The sequence below is a fragment of the Convolutriloba macropyga genome, chromosome 13 (genome assembly GCF_964194025.1).
Source record: "Convolutriloba macropyga chromosome 13, txConMacr16.3, whole genome shotgun sequence".
NCBI classification, from domain to species: domain Eukaryota; kingdom Metazoa; phylum Xenacoelomorpha; order Acoela; family Convolutidae; genus Convolutriloba; species Convolutriloba macropyga.
In genome coordinates, this window is record NC_134480.1 from 30,623,903 (window position 1) to 30,646,917 (window position 23,015).

At 35.2% G+C, this 23,015-nt stretch overlaps 1 protein-coding gene across 4 annotated transcripts in view; it reads right to left on the bottom strand.

The window, feature by feature from the left end:
• LOC142351951 (sodium-dependent neutral amino acid transporter B(0)AT3-like) overlaps positions 1–23,015 on the bottom strand; it is a 71,829-nt gene that overhangs the window by 28,225 nt on the left and 20,589 nt on the right. For all 4 annotated transcript variants that reach the window (XM_075404231.1, XM_075404233.1, XM_075404232.1 and 1 more), the window contains exon 2: positions 15,757–16,413. The gene's annotated coding sequence lies outside the window, so the exon portion shown is untranslated. The remainder of the gene's footprint in view (positions 1–15,756; positions 16,414–23,015) is intronic.

Here is a 23,015-nt window from a genome sequence, read left to right on the forward strand (position 1 = left end):
TCAGTTAAGGACTGAGAGTCAATTGCGCTTTTAAATTGACCATACCATTCGTGCCACTGTAGGGGATCCCCATTGTATTGGGACAACTTCCATTCGGGTAGCGGGTCATTCCTCTTGCTAGTTAAGGCGTCAGTGAATGCCTTAATCAAGCTTGCATTTTCAGATACTGACGTTGGAGGCGTGGGATGCGGTGGACCAGTCCAGCACAATGGTATTGGAGCAGTATGCCCGTATGTTGGATGTATAACCGGCGTGACGAAGGGTGGCACGATGTTAGTAGTTGTACTAAAGGGGTTAACAGGGATGCTACAGTTAGCTGCGTAGTTGCTTTTTGGATTATGTTGTGCACTCATTTGCAAGATGGGATGGCTGATGGTGGGGTTAGCTGTGCTTGGGGGTAGGTACGGTTGAACATTTTTGTAGGCGGTAGCATTATTTGTCGCCTGGTTTACGTTTGGGGGTTTATTCTGTGGAAAACTCCACAAGTTTAGATCAAGGTTACAGTTCTGGGGAGGTCTTTGTGCTGTAGGACACGGTACCAGGCGGGTTTGAGGTGAATGGACAATGTTTTGTTGTGGAATGTTGGGGATGGGTAAGTATGTTGCTGTGCTCGCTGGAATGGGCGACGGAATCACGGGAGGCTGAGGATTTAATAATTGTTGAGGCGGGATTACGGGTGGCGGGTTCACGAGTGGGTTTAGAGGTGGAGGGACATTATGCGGGGAATGGGCAATAGGGACTTGTGTTTGGTGTTGAATGTTACTTTGAGGTGGATTCTGTTGTTGCGGAACATGAGGCATTGACATATGTAATTGACAAGGCACACTGGAGCTTTTTGGACCCAAGAATTGATTTATTTGTGGGTTTGTTGAAAAATCAGGTACAAAGATGGCGTTCGTTGGTGCAATAGCGGGTGACGGTGGCCGGGGAGGTTGCATAGGTGGCTGAAGTGGTGGAAGTGCAACATTTTGTACGTCGACTGATACTTGGTTCACCTTACCACTGCCTGAGGGACTATGTGCCTGCTCGACTCTTTGATCAATGAGTGATTGCTGCAGTTGAGCCTGGAGATATTCCCGATATAAAGCTTCCTGCTGGGCAACAGAAATTGCAACTCCTGGCCGTGTGTACTGAGAAAGCATTTCAAGATGATGTAAGTTATCGGCAACATCACTTGGGTTTTCTGGAGGATTACTAGGGGAAGTATCTTTAACAGGAGGGTCGGCGGTTGCTGAACCAGGACGAGAAAAGTTTAACTCACTTGAATTACCTGCTGGAAACGAATTTACCCAATCCTGAACAAGTCCCTGACTTCTATCTGATCCCCTATCTTTAAACAAATTCAGTTCACTTGAGTGGTGACTAAACAATGAATGGTTATCCATTAAATCAGCCTCATCTAATTTAGCTGCTGCAACACGCTGGCGGTGGTCTTCCTCCAATTCTTCAAGTGCCATCTGTTCCATTTGTATTTCAAGCTCCTTTTTTCTCATGGCAATTTCGTGTTTTTGTTTAGCGAGGCGCATGGCAGCTTGTTCTTGTTTCTCGGCCTCTTCGCGTTTTAGTTTTGCCATGAGAAATTCATGTTTACGCTGGCTAGACATTGATGATGTTGTTCGGCGTGAACTTCTCTTAGATTGGCCTTGAAGATTAGCGCCCTCACATACGGTGTCTCGGTCAGCAACTGAGTCAATATAGCTTCTAGCCGCAAGCAAGAATTTATCGTTGTTCTTGGTTACATCATCCAACCATTGCTCAAGGACAGGGTAAATTGAATCTGGGTTCTCCGCTTTACTGGCTAAGTCAAATAGTTCTTCATTCTTATGCACCAGTTTACTGAAGACATCCTTTAACTTAGAAACCAAGCGTTCAACCTTAACCCTCCTGTCTTGACGATCTATGGCATCTGTGATGTCCTTGTGGATGTTATATAACTCAGATTCTAAATTAGATCTTGCATTAAAGAGCTTTTTCAATTTATGCTGTTGTTCGGCCATGATATTGAAATGGCTAGTTTATCAAGGTAGAGTAACCATCAACCAACCACGTGGAATGCGGGTTATACCGAACCCAAATGACGACGACTTGATAATCAAGACGTCGAAGAGCAGAAAAGAAGTTACCGAGTAATGAATTACTCGGCGAAAGTGAGTAAGAAATTATAGAGTGCGTCTAACGTGCTTGAAAGCAACGTGAGACTAAACAGGAACACAGGCAACCGGGTAAAGAGGACTGGGTGGACGAAGCACGACGAAACGGGAAACAAAGCGGACGGGGCGGGAAGGACGGGCGAACGGCGGGCAACGCAACAGGGAACGGAACGGAACTGGCGAAAACGCGGGTAGTAAACGGGCGACGCAACGGACGGGACGGAAACGCTGAACGAGCGACGCACGAAGAAACGGGAAACGAGACGGACAGAACGGAGGCGTTGAGCGAGTAGTACGCAACGAAACGGAAAGGCGGGTCGGAACGGGCGGGGGACGATTACGCAGCGAGCGGGGAGGTCGGGAACCACTATGCTAGCAGACCACAGCCACAAACTCAACCACACAAACTAGCCGTAACTCCAGAACAAACTTAAGTCACACCCTAGGAAGGAGGAGAGATGCTACTGCAAGAGACAAACTAGAACAAGTCATTATGGGGCTTAATATATACAAATAACGAACTAATTTACGGCAAAGCTGTAGTATACTAAATGGATGAAAAGAGCAAGAAATTTACTAGCCGTAACTCTAGAATAAACTTAAGTCACACCCTAGCAGTATTCAAACCTAAACAACCGATCAGCATACCAACAATATTAAACAAACTACAGCAAAAGTTAAGTAATATGCAGCGCTTTTGTAGTCTATGAAAGCTGGAAGAGTGAAGAAACTATCTAGCCGTAACTCCAGAATAAACTTAAGTCACACCCTAGAAGTCAAAATACCAAACCAACTAACAAGCATACGGTTACACGCAAACATACAGCATCAAAAATTAATGTACTACAACAGGAAGGCTAGTAAATTAGTAAAGTTGAAAAGTCAAAGGACAATCCAGCCGTAACTCGAGAATAAACTTAAGTCACACCCTAGAAAGCTATAGGACCTAAACAACAAACCAGCATACTAGCATACTCAACATACTACAGCAAAAACAACAATATACTTCATCACATATGACATACTACATAGAAAATCGGAAAAAATAGCGAAGAAAACGAAAAGCGACGTTTTGGGAGAGCGACGTTATTGAAAAAAAAAGTGGAACACGGACAATTGACGAGTGAAAGAACAAAAAGGACGCGTACGAAACGTTGCATAAAAGGGCGACGAGAAAAATTTCTTTGAATTGGAAAGTTTTTTTTTTTTTTTTTTTTTTTTAGGCCGGAGGTTGTGGATTTTTTTCCACAAGTTTTCTGTGTGTATTGAGTTTCACTCAATTAGCGAACCTTCTACTTGAAAAACTAAAATTTTGACGAATTTGTCAAAAATTTATGCTTTTGTCCAAATTTTTCAAGTTTTGGTCAATTTTTTCTGCAAATTCTTGATTACGGAACGGTAATCCAGTGAACTGGACAAAAATACGGTTTATCAATATTCGGTATTGATTTTCTAATTTTTTTTTTTTGCCTCAAAATTGACCAAAAATTTTCAAATTTGAACAATTTAGCATTATGTTCTCACATTTTTCTCTTTATCTGAGGTAATTTTTTGATATACGGAACGACTTGATCTTTTTTTACAAGTTTTCGACAATTCGACCAAAAATTTTCAAAATCGATGTTTTTGCGTCTCAAAAATTATATTTGTGAGGTTAATGGTTACCGGTTACGAATATTTTTCACAGTAATTGTTTGATATTAATACCCCTGAATTATCGGGTTGGGTCTCTTGCCGTCTAAATCAATATTTACTTTAATTTACTGCCACAAAAATAGTTGTTTTGTTCTTACAGTTTTTGATACAGCGGAGTTTGCTTAATAGCAGTGTTTGAGACTGTTCCTACTTCCGCTATCACTCATTTGAATAATTTGCTGTTTGTGGAACCAGACTCCACAGTTCTTCGGGTTGATCTCAATGATTTCCTTGAAAAAATGGAATCCTTCATCCAGGTCACACTTCGACTCTCTTTCTTGCACACATGGCGCGGCTAATTGGATTACGTCCAGTATTGCAAACTCATCGTTTGTCCTTCAATCTGTTCACGTCGCAGATCCTGGGACATGCACGGCAAGAACGCAGCTCTCGTTTGCCCATGTCTAATTTTTGCTGCATAACTTCTGGATGTTGCAACATTGCGTTTGTGATGTAATTAAATACAAGAAATGGCGGTGCCAAATGTAAATTTCTTCCCACACGTTTCGAGGTGATGCCTCCGAGCACAAACTTAGCTTCTGACAGGACATGTCAATTCGTTTTGCGCTTCATATCGTAATTATTTTGCCCTAACGAACTTCATTCAACAAGCCGGGAGCGGCATCAAAATAAAGGTGATAAAACACTCTTTCGGATGCTCAATTTAACTGATTCGAATGATATATAAAGCAAAGCAAAGTACAATCCAATAACGTATAAGCATCATTAACGTATTAAGATTACGACGATCATAGCAACAAGTGGTTTTTTAGACGGCAATTTTTGATGCTCATTTGGCCGGTATTTTGTCTAATAACGCATTAGTTCAATGCCAGTCACCATTTTGTACCAATGAATTCAAAAAGCCGAAAAATATTGAGCCGAATCATGTCTTATTTGATAGGTCTTATGATTAGATTTACTTGAAATTATGTTAATTGCACTTTTTCCGAGCTTTGTACGTAAATTAGAACGATTTCTATGCGTATTTAAATACTCGATTCTGATTGGTTAATAATCTCTCGCTTTAAATCTATTTAGTTACTAACAGAAAGAGTCACTTTTTGCTTTAATGCTGAACAAAAAAAAGATGAGGAGGCTATTTTGAGGCTGTATAATAAAACAGGGACAATCAATTCGTCTGTTTAATTAATCTTTTCATACATTTAATAAAATCATTTGATTTTGAAGATTTTAAACTGCGGTTTGGCTTTTATTCAATTTTTTTGCCTGGCAATATTCGGTAAAATAAAAAAATACCCTTATATAGTGTAAATATTGCGATTACAAATTGTCTGCGGTCGAAAATTGTCAAGTATAAATCACTGCGAAATTGGTCGTCAAATTTATGACTGGAAAGTTCGATTTTTTGCAATTGGTTGCAACTGCTGCAAGTTGCAATAAAGTACTGTGGAATACAATAAACTGGGTGGTGATATAATTTATGCAACCAAGTCTAATTTTAGGGCTCTTAAAGCCACAAGTTGCAAATGCGAAGCTGAGTTTTGAAGGAACAAAAAAGTTGGACGGATATAGGGGTAGTAAATAAGGTAAGTTATAAAGCCACTACTGATGAAATATTGGCCAGCTAGTCAAGCTCAATCAAGGTAGTGGCTATAAGCTGAATGAGGAGAACTAAACTGTTGGGAAAAAGTAACGGGTGAAAAAATTGAGAAAAGGGATGATATAAAAGCTGGAAAGAAGGGATTTAAGAGTTAGTTAGGCAGAATTGGTTAGTATTTGGCTGGTTACTGGGAGTTAGTTATGCATGTGTTATAATACCAAGGGTTTAACTAACTAGTTAGTTATTTAGTTAGGTGGATAGTCGTATCTATGGTACGATAGTAAGGTACTGGTTATGGACAACTGTGAGAATGTACGAAAGGCAACATCACTAGTTATAACTAGCAGTAGTTATAAATTCCCATCTGTAATCAGCGTCAAGGGCCGTTTAATCTGACTGGATTTTCTGGCGATTAAGCCAAGGAAAAAGAGAATGAACGAACCTTAAGGAAAGCCCGGCTAAAAGGAGATTTCAAACCAGTGAATGAGAAAGAATAAAATAAAAGTAGCTTGAGTAAAAAAAAAGTAAAATGCTGAAAAAAGGTTAAAGAAATTGTGGTGGCTCTAGTTAGTAATGGGTGGTCGCGTTAGTTAGTACAACAGACTTTACTTCTTTACTTTTTAGTTATAACTTGATAATATTTCCACTAATAAGCATTCCGTACACTTCAGAAAATTCAGATTTTTTTGCTTCCAACTTTTTTACCATTCAAAATAATTTCCACAGATTTTGAATTCTTTTTCAGTTTAATGCTTGTTGAGACTTAGTGTGTGTTATTTGCAGGGTTACCCAGCCCCCTTTATTGTTATTGCCTCATTTCTGGCTAAAATATCCGGCCTCTAACTTTCTTTTGTTGAGTCGACTTAACTAAAATCCCTAAGCGGTGAGCGGGTCGACGCCGCTTTCCATATAGCCAGGCAGTTATTTGTAAAATGAACCATCGGTGGAAAAATGCCTTTTGTGTTATTTTACTCTCTTGTGTTTTAACAGACGTGTCTTGTTGCTGCTAAATGGAATTACAAAGCTAATAATATCTGCACTTACTGGCCAAAAATTAAACCAGAAATGAGAGCTAGTGCTTGTAATATAGTCTAATTGTGCAGAAAGGAAAAACGAGGGGGGGGGGGGGGGGGTGAGGGGGGTAACATTGGGAATCGCAGTCTGTGTGAATTGGGCAGGGGAGGAGGAGGAGGAGGGGAGCTGGAGGGGGGTAATAATCAAGTACCAAGCGGGTTAGGGTCGCAAGGGGGAGCGCAAAGGGTGGGGGTATTTTGTTTAAAAGTGGTCTCTATTTTTGAGTAAAACCAGTGCAGTGCTCTTTGTGTGGTTGGAGAGAAAGGATAATCCGGGCTAATTCCGGCTATTATGTCTCTAATGCGGCCACGGAGAGAGCAAAGATTAGAGCTGTTCTCACCACCAATTCACTCTCTCTGATCTATCTTTCTATCGCACACAGTAAATAATTTAAAGGACAAACAGATTTACAAAACGAAAGAAAGAGAAAACAGAAAAAAACTGAATGATACGTTTTTGGGGAAGCAACAAAGACTCGCTCTATGTTAACATTTTTTACATTCTAAGTAGACGCAAGATAGGTTCCAGATGTTAATCTTGCAAGAATTTATTGCCAGCTTTTGCAAGATTATCATCTGTCTTGCAAGAGCCTTGCAAGATTAACACCCGAAAAGCATCCAAAGGAAACAAAAAGTCATTAAAGAAAGCACCAAACAATAGTCATTCAGAGTCTACAAAAACGCATTCGGGCCTGAAAACCTATACTATCCTATAAGAAAACTCGATAAGTACTAAATATGCAAAAACATAAAAGGCATCAACAAAGATAAAAAAGCATCAGATATATCAATTTAGGGCATCAAGAAAGAAGTTGTACTTCTTCTTTCATTCTTTCTAAGTTCTCATCAAGCAAACTCCCCTAGAAAAATGACAAGGAGGCCCAGTAATGTGCCTTGGCACATAACGTTCCGACGCCGCTTATCCGCAATTTTGGCTTAATTGTCTACCATATGAAGAAGAGATAGAGAAGTTTCAAAAATTCACCTTTTGTTCAAAAATGATTGGCATGTTAAAAAAAAAGAAGGCCACTTTAGTGGGCTGATGAGACCTACCATTATTGGGACTATGGGACAGGACAAACAAAAAATCAATTGAACCTAACAAACAATTACATCCAAAACTCAGTGCCTATTTTCTAAAAAAAAATTACATAAGTACAAAGTCAAAATGGCGTCATATAAATCAAAACTACGCAGGTGAAATTGTACTTTACACAAATAAGATGGGACCAGTCTTTGATAAGACTCGGTAGCAAGTAGATAAAAAAAGAACAAAAACGGCAGAGTTACATACAACACGTTTATGTTTATTTGAAAACAAATAATTTCAAATAAATAAAATAAATGGATGTCGTCTGAATTTTTTATATGAGTTTCTGTTCATTCATACCTCATTATGAAAAAGTTGAGACCTGTCATGTTCCCTGATATGTCGTAGGTCCATAAAAAACCACAAACTTAGAAGAAAAAAAGGAAATTCCATTAAATTTTGCAAGAAAACGGCGTCGAAGCCGTTAAAACCATAATTCATTCCTTAAGAAACATAAAATAAACAATTGCGCCTTCTTTGAACATCATAAGGAGATATGTAACCTCTCAAAATGAGACTATGTAACAAGTAGTAAAAAAAACAAAAAGGAAAATGTAAGAATTACACTTGTATTTTTCAAAAACAATTAATGTCAAAATCATAAAAAACGTTAGATTTCAAGGGAAAAAATTGAATGTACCCCACTATATCTAAAAAAAATTGAGATCTTCAATTTTTCTGAATAACTAATACGTCAAGAAAAAGACAATATATAGACAAAAATTCAAAAATAATTTAATGTTTTGCAAAGAACTGGTAGCGAAACCGTAAACACAATAATCAATAAACAAAAAAAAGATTCGATAAGTTCCATTGTATGATTACACAACAACAAAAATTTGATATGCGACCTGTAATCAATGAGACTGTGTAACAATTAGAGAGCAAAGAACAGCAAAAGCGAAACTAATGAATACGTCTATATATATTTATTAAAATATTCGATTTCAAAGCGCGAAAAATTTTAGTTATTATCTGAAATCAGTAAATAGGTTCCTTTGTTTGTCCACAGGAAGCCGCTAAAACCTGTAATTGCCCAGAATTTGCCATATGATTTTAAAGGGAACTTCAAATAACGACGAAATAAAAAAATAATTTAACATTTTGCGGAAAATTGAAGACGTTGAAGCAGTTAAAACAGTAAACGAAGAACTCAAAAAAGATGTTCAATTTCAGGAAGTTCCTCAATACCAGCTTTCCGCTATGCAACCTGTAATTAGTGAGAATAGGTGAAAAAAATTCACGAAGAATAGCAAAGAGCAAATAGAAAACATGACTATATATATATATATATATATATATATATATATATATATAGTTGAATTTTTATTTATATATATATGAATACAAATATATATATATATATATATATATATATATATATATTCAAATATATAAATGGCAAACTCGCTGCTATCATCCCAAATTTATCACATTACTACAAAGAGAAAAACAGTAAAAACTGGAAAAACTCCTTTATTTTCTTCTAGAAGACGGCGTCGAAGCAGTCAAAGCCATGAACTGTTTACTGAAAAATTGATAAATGAAAATGTTTATTCTCCACAAAATTGATTAATGTAATATCTGAGCTGTCAAAAATATGACAAGACAAAAAAACACAAAAAATTGGAAAATGTCCGAAATACTAGAAGTTTTGTGAGAACTCGTTGTATAAAAGCAGAAAAATCATTACTTTAATGGTTAAGTCGCAATGATTGTTAAATTTTAGTCCATTAGAAAGATGTTGCAACCTGTTTGTTTGAGCTTAAGCTACAAGTTAACCTAAAAAAGAGAAAAAAATTGCAGAGCTCTTTATTTGTTTTTTTGATAACAAGTATTTTTCAAAGTCAGAACGACCAGAAATTTTCGACTGAATTAACTTGACAGGTTTTGTTGAAACTCCCCAGGAAGTGCATTTGTAGGAAATTAATATTAAAGATTTATTTAATTGTTTTTTTGTACTTGTCCTTTTCTTTACTTAACTTTTCTGTATTATAAAAAAGCAGAAAATACCAGAAAAAAGAAAAAAGAAAAGACCACAATTGATTACAACGCTAATTTCTTTTTGACTGTAAAATCATTGATTGGACCAAAACTAGACCACATACTAGAGCTACTAATTTTTTTCGTCAATAGTGATCACAAAATTTCCTTAATTTTTATGGATATGAGGTTATTTGACAAAAAAATGCTATAAAACAAAAATAAAAGATGCATTTTGCATAATTATTGAATTAAATCAGCAAAATGCAGCAGAACTTTTTTCAAGAACACATTTAGCGGATGCAGAGGTACAACTAGCTTTCTTATGGAATTATCAAAGGTTGTGTCAGCAGTTTCCAGCTGTGTTGACCTCGCAAAATCAAACAAAATGAACTAAAGAAGCAAGTTTCATGTCGTTTTGATGAAAAAGTTTAAGCCGGAAAATTGGATCGAACCGTTCAACAACACTTTTCAAATTTTAGATGTGCAACCCACAACACTATTTTTTACCAGTTTTAACATATTTTGCAGCAAATTCGACAAAAAATTGATTTCAAATACGGAAAATGTGAACAAAAGCTGCGAAAATCAGTCAAATGTTCGGGAAAGTTTAACCTCGATAACTCTGTGGAACATACAAAATTTAAGAAATTTTTCAATTTTTATATTCTATGCTGGATGAGCCTTCTAATGATACTTACTGCTCACAAACCTCTGTGATGAAAATATTGATCGGCCAAAATTGACTGAACAAAAAAACACCATTTGAGTATATAGTTCCTCCCCCACTTAAGTGGGTCGGGACAAAAATTCTGCACACATAATGAAGACAAATTTCAATGAGACAGAAATATAAAAAAGAACGTAAATATTAAGTTTGCAACATCTTTAATATGTGTGGATAATTATTCTGTTGCCATTTGTCTTCAATTTGTCTTCATGTTTCTGAAAGCGATCTAGAAAATATACAAAATCTAATTTTTGAAAACAAGCACAAGCCATTCAAACAACTATGACGTGTAAACTAGTAAATGAATCTCAAGTGTGGTTAACTAGCTCCACATTAAAAAAAACAAAATAACTAGTTTTTTTTTTCGATGAACCCATTTTTTGAAAAAAATCCGTAATATCGAAATAACTTTCTAGTAAGTAAAAAAAATTGGACCCCAACTGTTTCGCTTTGAGGTCATTCTAGAAAAAACTTGATTTTTGGCGTTGAAAATGCAAAAATGGAGGGAAAAGATGGGTCTTCGAAAAGCTGATATTTTGTTTCTTGTGCACCAACCTAAGACATGACTAATGAGAAATTGGCTCTTTTCGAGAATAAGTTTTGACGAAGTTCCTCTTGCTAATAAGGGCTTTGCTCCACCTGGTTTCGTGGACATTAATAAAATTCTTTTCAAAATGTTTTGTTAATATTTGTGTTAGGGTATTTTTTAGTTCACAGAGATGTTTGAATGAATGCACTTCATATTCATATGCATTTTCACAAACAGTTTCTTTTCAATTTCTGTAATATTTATTCATAGCACAACAGTCCCCAGCTGCCGAAGTGTCGCGACAGATTAAATGGAGAAATAATGCTTTTCATTGAAATCAGGCTTCTTTTACTGACTTCACGTTTATTTTACTCAACATCCTCATTTCTAAAAACCCATTGAGCAACATATTGCTTTGGTAACAAAAAACTTTAGAAAATGAAGTAGAAACTTCGAAGAAGAACAATGTCTATGTTGACAATAGCTGTATTTATCTGTGTTAAATTTTAGCGAGCGCAAAGAATTATGATTTAAAAATTTAAGCTTTATGTTTTAAAAACGTTTTGTGAATCAAAGAGGAGCAATCTAGTTTTTAAATAGGTTATGTTTCTATGGTTGTTAAAGCGAATGCCGGACGTTCAAAACGATTTTTCCTCAACAAAATTTTTTAAAAAATTGACAGGAGATAGAGGAAAATGACAAAAAGAGAAAAGATAGAGTGTGATTATATTCAAGCCGATTTCTGAAGGGAGCGTAAGAGTTCATTGTGAAAAAGAGTTGATAACCGGCAGAAATTATCAATAACTTTTTGTTCTACAAATAGGTTTTTTAATTCTAGACTTTCACTTTTACGTCAAAGATTTTTTCTCACAAACAATTGTTTGTATGCACGCAAATTTGACAATTTTGAACATATATTAGATTTTATGGAGTAATCTTAACCTATGTTTGTGACTTTAGGACTATACTATTGTCTTTGATTTCAAAAGACACTCGAATATTTGATGGGCCAGTTTTTTCTAAAACAACAAAAATTCTATGTTCAATTTTGCAAAAAAATTGGTCTTTTGTGTGATCACTCGACAGTTGTTGCGCAATCACGGTAGCACAAAGTTTTTGGCAGACAATTGACAAGCAATTTGCAGAGAAATCGAAAACCGTAATACAAGATTTTTAACATCTGGTTCTAAACTCCTATGTTCGTTTATAATGGATTTTTGTTGCGCCATTATTATCCAATTGTAAAAACAAAAATTAGTTTTTGTCACAAATTGCCTTTATTGCAACTTTTTCGGAGAAGCAAACTTTTTGAAATTTTCCTAACAAAGGTTATCAGGTTGTATGTTTTCGATCTTACCTTTTTCTTCTTTTTGGTTTCAACTTGATCAGTACACGTTAATTTTACTTTGTGTGCTGATTAATTAGTTGATTCTTCAGTCATGTTTTTACTTCCGTGCAATTCTGGAGTATATATATTTCTCTAATCGGTCACTTCTCTTTTCACAAAAATGAAGCACGTTAAAATGTTTTTCATCAATTGTTGATGAACACAATTGAAGATCTGAGAGAAGAAAAGATAGCCGCTTTATGCCGTTTTTACAAAATGTAGATGTGCAAAAATTCTAGCTAAAGAGCAAGTTATTAAGTTCTTAACTACATTTTTTTCGTTCTTACTCTAAGTTTTCTGTCTCAATTGCTGCTAGTGTTTGCATATAACAACAATTAATAGTAGGCCTGCAAACATTTGTTTGAGCTTTTATAAAACAATTTAGTTTTATTAATGCAATCTTCACATATGTTCTTGAAGAGACGCTTCCTTTAACGGTTGGTTAATATTGTTCAGTATAAATTTTTCTAAAATTTTTGGGCAGTTTTTGTTATTTATTGGTGAATACTGATCATGTGGTCTTTCGATTCGAATGTTTCTCAATTTGATTTGTTTTTGCCTAAAAAAATGTTTAAACTAATTCAAATAGCAGCTTGCTTGAATTTTTTTTTGCTATTTTTGCTGCTTTTGAGCTCATCGGAGTGTTTTTGCTTGATATATTGTTAGAAAAATTATTGTCCGGAGAAAAATATTATTATAAAGAGACACTTAAGATTTTGGAGCACAAATTTTTACAGAATCGACTGAAAACAGCCGAGTATATAAAAGATAACAGATTCTTTGCAACATATTTTAATTTTCAATTTTTGGTTGTCTACATCTTTATTTTTTTGTATCCCTTATTTTCTTGTATTCTGCATATAATGCGGTAACTCATTTTTTGACGAGAATCTAATGAGATCAATTGTTTCATTAGAGTCGCGGCTATGGAAGAGCCGTTAGCAAAATCTTGAACAGTGAAATGAAGTCAACATTTGTTGGATTTTGTAAATAATTGGCTGAGACCTAAGTTAAATTTTAATTTGAGTGTAATCTAAATTTTTTTGGCTACTTTTTTGTTTAATAGGGAGTATAGTCTTCCAAATAAGCTAAACTGTCAAAATCAATCACGTAATCCAATAAAATTAACAACATAATCGAAACAAATCTTTAATGGCTCTTATTGTGCTAGTTTTTGAGGAAATGAACAATCTATTTTTTCAACGTAAATAACAGCATTAAATGTGAAGCACAATTGACAAATCAAAACATTTGATATATTTGTATTCAATATTTTACGTTTGTTGTATTGATATTTCTCATTATAATTACCCCAATAATCTATGGTAAAGATGCAATAAGGGATCATACTACTTTTGCAGGCGCAATGCATATTAAACTGCTAACCAACCAAAACTTCACAACAGTAAATCAAATCAATTTATGTGTCAATTGCAAATATTTTGTATTTTTTTCTCTGGTTTTTTAGCGCAACAAAACCAACAAGCAATACAATGTTAGCTAACACTATGGAACCTGGAATGGAATTTTGGTATCATTTCTCTAAAAAACTTAAGAATTAACTTAATAAACCAAATAAAAGCTATTCACTCTGCATTAATTTTTGTAGTCGGATGCTTTTTAGTGCCTATTTTAGTCATTCTACTAAAATTTAAACATTGATCTTGTTTTGTCTAATGTGACTAACATGAGACACATTTTTGCCAAGGATAAGTTTGATTGTTGTGCTATTCGAGAATCGACGTATAATTTTATGTAAGAGACGAAAACTGAAAAAAATTGTTTAGAGCGCGTTCATATCCAGACTTTGTTGCGATCATCATACTATTCGTGCATTCATGTCCATACCTTCGTGAGTTCGCTAGACAATCATGTCTTCGCAGATTTGTCTTCGCTCATGATCAGATATTCGTGCGTTCAAAATATTTTCGTACTATAATCAAATTTGCGGGCGTCTATTTCAGACTTTAGTTGTTGCAATCGAACCAAACTTTGTAAGAAGTATCCTCAGTGTAAATTGAGTCTAACACAAAAAGAATTTTTTGGTTTTGGCTTGTCTAGAAAAACGTTCATTATTATTAATATTCTTTTTGGAAGAAGATTCGTATCTTTTCTCTTAGAGGAAAGAATTTACCAAATCAAATAAATACTATTCACTTCTCATAAAAATATGCAGTACGCGGCTATTCTAATCATTTTGGTAACAGTTCAAATTTTATTTTGTTTCTTTTAATGTCATTAAAATGGGACAAATTTTTACCAAGGATGAGTTTGATTGTCGTGCTATTCGAGAATCAACACATTTATTTTTGTAAGAAACAAAACTTCAAAATATTTTTCTAGGAAAGCAAACTTCTAAGCAAACTTTTTAGCGAAATTTTATACGGAATTTTTAGTGGCTTGAGATTCTATCGATTGAAAAACATTTATAAAAAGTTAAGTGTTTCAACTTCCAATGTTTGAGCACGGTCCAAGTAGAACGGATTTATTGCAAAGATTTGCATTTTTCCCAAAGCACACCAGTGGTGGAAATTGACTCATAGGGTTTCAATTTTGTTGAACCAGTTTCGGCCGCTAGATGTTGACTTTTTTTGAGTTGCTATTGATGTTTAAATGTTTAAACTTTTTGCTAATTTTAGTTTAATATTTAGTCTTGTTTTTTAGAATAAGTTTTGGACACTCTACATGAAAACTGTCAAAACATCAGATTTGGCCAAAAGCAGTTTTGAGAGAGCGCTTTAATTGTTCCTCAATTTCCCTCATGAAAATTTCGTTGCTTCTTAAGTGCTTGAAAAGTTATGGGTACGAACTGAATTTGTGCTAAGAGGCACGTGCATTAAAACTATAACTTTCAAACACTCTTTGAGTCATAATGTTGATTTTATAGATGCAATTCAATGGTTAGGAAATTGATGACTTTTTCCCGGTAACAAAAGAAGATTTGTAACGCAAATCTCACAAAGCATCTGAACTGTGGTCAAGGAACAACAGTGGGTAAAGGGCACCCAGGCGTACCGATTGCTAGGGTCTTTTTTGAAACACCACCAACACTGGCGTCAGTGAAGCAAACTAATTAGCCTGGTTCTATGACTTCCAGCCACAGCACCACATCACCACACATTCAATATAAACTGAAGGAGGAACACCGCACAGTTTTTTCTGGTAACCCGCCACCCCCCCCCCCCCCCCCCCCCCACAACTGTTGGTAACCCCCCCCCCCCCGCACAGAAATATCGAAATACGCTCATTAACTTGACTTTTTGAAGCTTCTTAAATTGCTTAGAAAAATACTGGCAAAACTTCAACAAGTTATCTGCGTATCTTCTTCACAAGGGAAATTCCAAACCATTTACGATTCATTATCCAACGGACTTAAACTTGATTAGGCGCTTATTTTTGGTTATTCTTCTGCAAAACACTGGCTACTTCAGCTCAATCCTTTTGCTTTTATCTCTTTCGAAAATTCAGCACTTTGGCTAATTTAGGATAATTTATGTAATATGTCCACACGAAACTCTCGAGCAGGTTGAAATCGAACAAAATTGAAATACTCACATGATATTTTACATTCCGCTCCAGGACATAATAAATAGATGAAAATAATAGCGAAATAACTGAGAGAAAGTTTAAAACTAATAGACTTCAAACGGAACTAATTACTCAATGTCTGTAAATGAAATGTTTGTTAGATTTGAACTAGCCGGTTACTATTTGAAACAGTTTTTGATCAAAATGACAGCTTATAACTAGTCCCACTAAACTGAAGGAGCTGATTTGGACTGGTCTCAGTTAGTAATAATAAAAATAATAACAACCAATAGTTGTCTCTCACTTCAACACAGTATTTATAAGTTGGGTGTAAATTTGGTCCAGATTAATCCCAATTTTGGATAGGAATGGCGGAATAGTAATCACAGGTTGGAGCCAATGGCTGGAAAATTAATAAACTCCCAGAATAAAATAGTTGTTCAGTTCCTTTATTGTGTTCACTTTCACTCCCTTCATCAACCAAAATTCTCACAGCCAAATATTGGAGAAAGTTAAGCTCTGCTCTGCAGAAGTCGGGTAATTTTGGGAGTTTGTTTTGCCGGTCAAGACGAGAAAAATTGGGTTCGAAATCGTAATTCACCCGCAAATACAGCAGTTTGAAAGTTGCTTCAAATTTTGCCTCCTGAAGCCTTGGTTGTGATAAGACTCCGCCGTTTACAGCTCCTAAATTGAAAACATGTTCAAATCACAAAGACGCGGGGTTTATACTATGGCCAGAATTGTTTTCAAAACGAAATTTAGAGAGAATATCGGCACTCAAATAAGCTAATTCACGGCAATTATCTATTAGATCAAATCATGTCCGATTTAGTGCTTAAGTTGTTTTATGTCTTTTTTGATCATAGGTATTACAGCTCTGGGGGAATATTTCTGTATGCTATTATACAGCCTCCCACTTTGGCGCTCTTGTCAAAGCTGCGTTGTGTTTAGAACACTTTCAAGAGTTGTCACTAGAATAGACGGCCGATATAGGCAAAATTTGTTGAATATTTCTAAAACACTAAATATTTCATCTTGATGTTCTCAGAAAATTAATGAATGATTAAAAATGATCTCAACCTCCAAAAGTTAATTTTGTATGATTGTTCAAACAACTTTTTCCTGAGTGTTGAACGATCTCAGATGGAAAAACATATTAATTGATTTACAAAAAAAGAAGGAGGCTCGGTAATGTGCGTTTGCACATAATGTTCTGACCCCGCGCAAACACTTTTTTGACCAAATTTTCCACCAAATGAAGATTAGACAGAAAACTTTCACAAAATCACTTATACTTCGAAAATAATTGGCGTATCCATATAAATAAACACTTTAAGCTCTGACCACTATATAAATTAAACAATAACACTTTGTAGGGCAGATAACTCCTATCCTTCAGGAGAGTAAGAGACAAGAAAACCAACAAAATAGAAAAAAACAGGCATTAATTACGACGGAAACCCATTGTCTGTTTTTTTCCTAAGAAAAACTTTGAAGAAAAAGTCAAAATAGCATCACATAAAAATTAAACTAAACCAAAGTAATGTGACCTGTCTTCATTGAGAATAATGAATAAGTAGATAGAAAACAAAAGTGCAAACTTAGCAATTTTTGAGAACAATTAATTTCAAAAACATCAAAGCCGTTAGCTATCACTGATTTAATGGCTTCACTGATACCTTCAAACAAAATTATTGAAACCTGTCAGTATTCAGAACTTCATACGAACACAAAAAATCAATACAGGCAAAATTCAAAAATTCATTTCAATGTTGCGAGGAAACAGTATCAAAGCCCATAAAAACATAATCCATTCACCAAAAAAACTGAATGTAATCAATTGTTCTCTATTTCAACGCCATTACTGTGATATGTGACTTGTCATTAAGTTGTCGTCATTAATGATGATGAACCTCAGAAATGGAATAGAAAACCATTATTTTAAAAATAAAACACTAATATTACCGCATTACATTCCATTTGAAAAAGAACGTTACCTCTTTCTTTTGCTAAGAGTACGCTAAAAGTTGGCCGAATCCTTTTTTAAAAACAAGACGTAACAACTGTAAGATTTCAAAACAAATGGTAATTAGCTTACCTTGTTGCGGCTAAGCTAATTGGGTGCGTCTTTGGTGAAACTAAGTGAAAAGAATACAAGTTAACGACCAAAACAGGCAGACCTCACAATTTCTCAAAGACTTTTACGCAAACTGTGTTGAAGCCTCGAAACAGAGTGCTTTCCGATGAAATTGAAATGTTTGTTCATTGGCTTTCGTTTGCACATAAAATTGATCTGCCAATAACTGTGGTTTGGATTGAAATCAATCAAACTAAACTTACAAAAAATACAAAAAGTAATTTTAAAAAAACTCAGTGTGACATTACAATCCGGAAAATTTATGAACAAAAAAGTACCGCAACTAGACTAAAACTGGTGTTGCTCATGCTTCTTTCCCACTAGAACAAAAAATATTTTTTCAAATCTTAGCGAAATAGCAAAGTTAACCAACATGTCAATATATCAAAAATGAATGATTATTTTGCACACTTTGAGTTATTTTACCAAAAATCATTATGTTCGAATTGAAAGATTAAGATCATTTCTTTAATTGCTCCCACAGTAACGAATTAAACATTTGATTACTACACTCATTCGTAAAACTGCAACAGAATCTCTAAAAAGCAGGAAAAATCAAAAACTCATCAGAAAATTAAAAAAAAAACAATTAGTGTAGGCCTTAATTAAAAAAAAATTTACTCGAAATTACCCGGAGAATGTTTCTTTTTTTTGTTCCTTAATTGAGCATAATTGTGACCTCCAACTAATTGAGTTGTTTGCAGAATTACAAACACTGTAGCGCAACATTCCCGATGACGCGGGACGAGTTTTGGCAAATTTAAGATCGATGCTGTTTAAGCTGAAAAGATATTTGAGAGAATAGGAATTAATTTTAGGAGATTCAAAAGAGAAGAAAAATTGAAAGTTTTAACAAAACTCAGTTGTATATATAGTCTAAATTTAAATTTGACATTTACAAAGCACATTTGTTAAAAGGTTAATGTATCAAAAATCAGGCGATTATGGGGCGTATGAGTGGCCGTCAATTCTTTATTACATGCAAAAAATTAGTTCACTTGAGATCGTTCACAAAGTTGCATTTCCCATTCAATATTAATAGATAAATATCAATATTTGACAACAATACAGATCTAAACTGATTTACATTCATTTTCTAAAATCTTAGCTGCAGTTGTCGTTATAAATCTGGTAAGTTTGTTTTCTTTCTGAGTTTAATAACATAAGTTAAGTTTCTAACCTCTAAGATATTTTCTAAGTTTTTTATATGCTCCAATACCCCCACTCAGATTGTTGCCACTAGGTAAGAATCTGAACCCGCCCATTAGTTGTTCTGAATATTGTTCTACTTTCTGCTGTGACTAAGTTTTTGTCAGGAGATCTGCTGCCATTTCATCTGCTGGTGTTTAGATCAAATTGATTGAGTTGTCATCAACTCGTTTGCGGATCAAATGATATTTTGTGTCGGTGTGCTTTGATCGTTTTTGAAGCACCGGGTTAGTTGCAAGCTTTATGCAACTCTAGTTGTCCTCTCCTATGTTGGTGGGCTCACACTGTGCGTACCCCAGTTCTGTAAGAAGAGCACGCAAGAAGATGGCTTCTCGAACCGCGGCAGCTAAACCCTGTTATTCTGCCTCACATGCTGAGAGTGATATTGTCGGTTGCTTCTTGACTTGCCAACTGACAGATCCCCTACTGTCTCTCAGCTTGAAATAGTATCCTGTGGTCGATCTTCTATCATTCTTGTTCCCACTCCAGTCTGCATCTGTTTCGCTAACTAGAGTGTTGTTGATGTTAAATGGAAAAACGAGTCTAAGAGATATTGTGTTTCGTAGGTATTTCAACACACAATTACCAGCATCGAAACGCACAACAGCTGGGTCATTCATGAAGTGTGATAAGACATTTGCGATCCACATGATATCTGGTCTAGTTTGCCTAGCTAAGTAAAGTAATGAACCTAGTAGACTTCTAAACTCATGTGAATCTACTTTCACTGAATCATCTTGAGCTACTTCAAGTATTAGGTTATTTTCCGCCGGTGTTCTGCTTGGTTTGCAGTTTTGCATATTGAACTGTTCTAAATTGTTTTGAGTGTACTTTTCTTGATTTAAAGTTATTCTTTTTTCTGTTTTTAGAATTCACATTCCAAGAAACAATTCAAGGTCTCCTCTGTCGTACAGTTTGAACTTTGATTCTAATGATTTTTTCAATTTGTTGATCTCTGTTTGACTATTTCTTGCTATGACTAAGTCATCAAACCAGGTTAGAACATACAGTTTGTCATCTGCTTTGTTTTTTTTAAGAAAAAGGCAGTAATCTTGTTTACTTCTCTCAAAACCTTGCTGAATTAGAAAATTTGAAAGCTCCCGATACCAATTTTTGGCTGCTTGCTTCAGTCCAAATATTGGTTTTTTAAGCTTCCAAAAAAACTTGTTGCCATTGCTGTCTAACTTTTCAAAATCTTTTGGTTGCTCTAGATAGACTTTTTTGTCTATTTTCGGATGCAAATAAGCTGCTTTTATATCCATTTCTTTTAAAATGAAGCTTTCAATAGCTGATAAAGCTAGTAGAATTTTAACTGTTTCAGGTTTGCTTGTGGGATCAAAAGTATCAGAATATTCCATTCCCTCAATTTGTTTAAAACCTTTTGCTACAAAACGAGCTTTAAACTTATCGATATTTCCGTTTGAGTCATGTTTAAATTTGTAAACCCATCGGCCAGGAATAATATGTTGTCCTTTTTCTTTTGGAATAAATTCCCAAAATTCTGTTTCATATAAATTTTCTATCTCTGTTTTCATTGCTTTAAGCCATTTGTCTTTTTGTTCCGAATTAATAGCGTTTTTGAAATATTTAGGTTCGATGAAATTTTTTGTTAATGTGTTTTAAACAGCATGAGAGTAGCTTTTACCAGAGCGTTCCGGAGGTGCTCTAGATCTATCACTTCGCTTAAGTTTTCTATCTTGAGCTGCTTCCTTTCTCAATCTTTTCATTTCATTGTACTCTGACCAAAGTTGGAAAGTCTTTAGGTCTCCTGAAGGAATTGTTATTTGACCTAGTTTACCTATCATTTGCAGTCTTGAGGGTGGTTTTACTTTTTTCTGTTGCGAGTTGTTGACAGGTACTGGAATTTTTGAAGGCTTTCTTTCTATATTTTTCACTGCGACTTTTGGATTAAACTGTACCTTAATTTTTGATTTTGGTTTGACGCTATGACCTGATTTTTCTCGTTTAGTCTCTTGTTCAACTTCAGTTTCTGTATTGTTTTCACTTTCTTGGACGCTCTTTGTTTCAGTTAATTCAACCACTGAACTTTACTCACTTGAGGTGCTTGTATCCTGAAGTTCTTCTCTTACTTCGTCTAAGTCTAGAAAGCTGTCTTCTATATCTTCGGTTTCATTATGAAAACCGAAGATATAGACGTTAGGTTCAGATTTTTTCATTGAACCTAACGTTTCTAGAAGTGAAACTTTGCCCCGTTTTAATGTTTTGTAACAAATGAGCTGTTGTGTTATCAGAGTAACCAATGATCAGGCACTTCGTTGCTTTTGGATCAAACTTCGATTTTTTACTGGAATCACGATTTTTGATTAGGCTGCACAAACAAATGTTTTTGGATGGTTGTTTCTCGGTTTTCTACCACTATTTTTTCGAATGCTGAACTTGGATTTTTTTTCTCCGACAACTAAATTTCTAGTTTCTAGTCCAAGCAGTATCTACAGCTCGAACCCAATAGCTTTTTGGCAATTTTGATTCTATTAGAAGGCATCTTGCAGCCTCTACTACTGTTCTATTGAAACGTTCTGCAGAACCATTTTGCTCGATTGTTTCAAGAACTGTGAATATAAGAGCTATATCTTTGCTTATGCAAAATTTTTTAAAGGCTTTGTTTTTGAATTCTGTCCCATTATCCATTCGTAAAATTTTTGGTCGGCCATTTTGTGCAACATAGTCTTCGAAAGTTTGCAATGCTTGCGTTTTGCAAGACATAAATTTTACTTCTGCGTAGCCACTTAATTAATCTATGAAACTAATTGAATATCTGTTGCCACCTATACTTGATAGACTCACTGATCCAATAACGTCAGATTAAACTCTTTCTAGCTTTTGAGTTGCTTTCATATCGCTCACTTTTGGAACAGGCTTTTTCAAAATTTTTCCAAAGCACAAGTTTCACAACAATCTGGAGCTTGGGAAGCTTCTTATGTTGTACTTGCTACATCTCTAAAGTTCAAATGTCCAAGTCTTTTGTGCCAAATTTTTGCTTGACAAGTGCCCCCACTTAAGTTTGAAAAGTGGTGCTTATTTTCTTTTCGCTATGGTAAGAAGAACAATTTGCCTCTTCTTATCAGTCAAGCTTTGTTTGCTTCTGAGTTTTAGCACTTACTTAGCTTTTGCGTGAAATATTTCGTGTTGCGTCTGAACTAAACTTGAAACCGAAATTAAATTTGTTTTGTAATCTGGTACATGCAGAAGTTTTTCAAAAGTCAACTTATGTAGCACACTTTTATTGTCTTGTGCTTCTACATCTATATCTCCTATCCCTTCAACTTTTGTTTTCCCTCCAACCGGATTGTTAACCGTGGTTTCTAGTTTTTGACAATTTTTAAACCAAGTTTTATCTATCATCATGAGAGCAGTACTGCTTGAATCTATTACTAAATCAGTTTTTGAAACTTCAAATGAGCTGTCAGCGCTTGAATTAGATGCTAATCCTTTATGAGGAATTTTTTGATGATGTTTACATGCACTTTCCAGGTGGCCTTTAGACTTGCGTATGCTAAAATTTGCGTTGTCCTTTTTGTAGCAACTAGCTGCTAAACATCCAAGTTTGTTACATATAAAACACAATCTAGGGCTTTTGGAACTAAAGGCTTAGAAAAAGTCTTCTTAGGAGTGTTTTGAATGAATAGCGTATACAAATCTGATGAGACTTATTATTTGCTGACATGGCATTGTGCTGATCCTTCTCTACATCATCTCTCTGTCTGCGGCTCTCTTCGAAGTTGGTGAGACGCTTCCTCAGTTCCACAAATTCTCTGCAGGATTGAAGCTCTCCTGCACCACAAAATGATTGTATCGTTGTGGAAGGCCGTTCAATAACATTGCATTAAACATTGTCTCAGAGAACTCCTCATCAGCATGACGCAAGTGAGCGACAAGTTCTTGCGCTCCGATGAAGTACTGGTGGATGGCTTCGTCTTCT